Below are 2,535 nucleotides of genomic sequence, written 5' to 3'. Positions count from 1 at the left end.
TCAGCTACACGTCACACGTGTTCTGTTAGAATCGCTAGCAGATTTCTAGAACACGATGTGGGACGTCAGTATGTGCTTGCAGACTAGATGTTGTGATGGCATTATCCATGCGGGTGCAGGCTATACACGTCAAATGTGTTCCGTTAGAATCGTGAGAGAGAGAAAGTGGTTGAACAGCTGTGAGTGATGACACCGCTCTCTGGTGGTGGTACTGTGTACTAGGCCCGGACCTCATGGTGAACACACTGTTTCCCGGCATCTTGGATGATGGTACTTGCGTCATAATCTGACGTCGTGGCGGCCATCTTGGATTACGTCATGGATGAGAGTGCACTCTGGTGGCAGTACTGTGTACTAGGTCCATTGGAGCCTGGACCTCATGGCGAACACGCTGGGTGGTGGTACTGCCTCTAATTGTTTAAATAGAGACTGGTGCATCCAAAATAATACAGACTTATGTCCAGCACAGGTTGAGTCCTTTTGCCATCAATCCCTAGGAAGAGGTGGCGGTCGGATGACTTAGGCTGGTGGAGCTAGTCTAAGTGACCTTTCTTTCCCGCCATTTTCTTAGGTCAGTAGGTATAGCCCAAGTGACCATTCTTTATCACCATAATTCAAACTTCATGCCAATACCTAGGAAGAGGTGGCGGTCAGATGACTTGGGTTAGTGGAGGTAACCCAACTGCCCTTTCTTTCCTGGCATTTTTCACTGCCCTTTTTTTCTCGCCGTTTTCTTAGGTTAGTAGAGGTTGCGTTGTCCTGATGGAATTTGAACTTCCCACCAGGGGGGCGGGGCAGAGGGGGCGTGGCACATCCCGTGTCAAACCGGACCAGCACACCTGTGCGGGCTTTTCTTCCACCCAGAGCTTGAGTTCTGCCTGCCTGCCTGTCTGCCGTTTTATCTCCACTGGCGTTCCACTGGCGTATTATAGGCAATCATTCATTACGCCGTTATTATAATAAAGACACTCCATCACCTTTCTTACAAAAGCGTTAACAATTATTTACAAGGTGTATGTGACAATGTCAGTCTTCTTTAAATATTCATACATACGATGTACATCCTATCAAATGACACCTAACCGCAGTTGTAAATCACGGCCAAGTGTGTGGATTAGTGTTTGTAACGTGCGAAATTATAGCCACCTTACAACTTTAGCAGTAATAATGAGAATTGGGATGTATATTTTAGTTTTGTAACTGCTATGTGCAATCCAAATGGGTACCAGTCTTTCTCTGTACGAGTTAATTTATAGAGAGAAATGCCTTCACTTTTCAAAGTGATTAATCCCCACCTTTGATCTGACGTCGACTTAGCAATAAAGTTTGCCAAGACACTACGAGACATGTGGCAACAAGTAAAACTCGCAGATACGAAAGCCTTAGAACGACAAGAGTAGGACAATGTGTATGGAAGTTACTGCAATACAGGATTGGCCATTGACTATTAGTAATGAACCCACATAAACCAAAAGAAAAAACAAGCAAATTCATGACCTGATACCATGGACCAAACCAAATAGTGGAAATAATGTAAATGTCAGTGTTAAAATACAGATCCCAACGAAGAATTGATTATTCATGTGGGACATATTAAGCATTTGATGGGAGCTGTCAATGCGCTGCCACAGATCTAGCAACGTCTGCAGTACAGAATGCGAAGCCTCCTGGAACAAAGAAGAAACAGGCGACTGATGATCAAAATATGTCTAAACTTCCCTTACGTCCTAAGGCCACGTTGATAGATGAGATTTGAGATTGCTGTTTGCTTATATTAGAATTCGTTTGTTCTTGTGTAGATTATTAAGAAGTCATTCAGTTTTATTTCGTTCCGTTTATAGTAAGTTTTATAGTGTTCGTTTATTTTTCATTATCAAGGGATCGATGTTTTTGTACATTGGGGTAAAGTTTTGTCCAGGCAATCTCGCCTTCTGAAGGGCAGGGAAGATAGGGATAAAGGTTTTTCCTCAGGTCACATACCGTACAGGTACGAATCAAAGACGTATTAATAATTTCAGAGCAAAGAGAGGCTATGCTCTAATATCGCCGGATGATCTACAGAGATGCCAGAGGCAAAGTGTTACGATCTGTCCCAGTAGTATGACACAGACTGGCATATAGACACGTGAGATCTAGTTATTCCTGGGGGAAACTGTGCAACTGAATGTCAGAGGGAAGTGTTACCACCAAGTCCACGTTCCCAGAGAGTCCCCTTCGGGGCACACATTTTCAACATGTCCCCAATGAAGTATATCAACGCCTGTTTGCAGCTAGGGAGTTCATTTAATTATCATTTCACTCGACAGAATGTTTGCAGCAGGAGACTCATGGAATTCTGGGGTCTGATTAAATCTACTTATTTGCGATCAGACTGACTACTACACTGAAGGCTCATTCTAAACATTAGAAACAGCAAGGGAAGCAACTGGCTACACAACAGAAGCCAGCATCTGAAACCAACGGGGCCAGGTGCTAGCAGAAGTAGCGAACACTTGCGACACGTTAAGTACAAATTTGAGGACAGCAGTCTAGGTG

Source organism: Schistocerca americana, chromosome 5, assembly GCF_021461395.2.
Source record: "Schistocerca americana isolate TAMUIC-IGC-003095 chromosome 5, iqSchAmer2.1, whole genome shotgun sequence".
Classification (NCBI taxonomy): Eukaryota; Metazoa; Arthropoda; class Insecta; order Orthoptera; family Acrididae; genus Schistocerca; species Schistocerca americana.
This window is presented reverse-complemented; position numbering follows the sequence as displayed.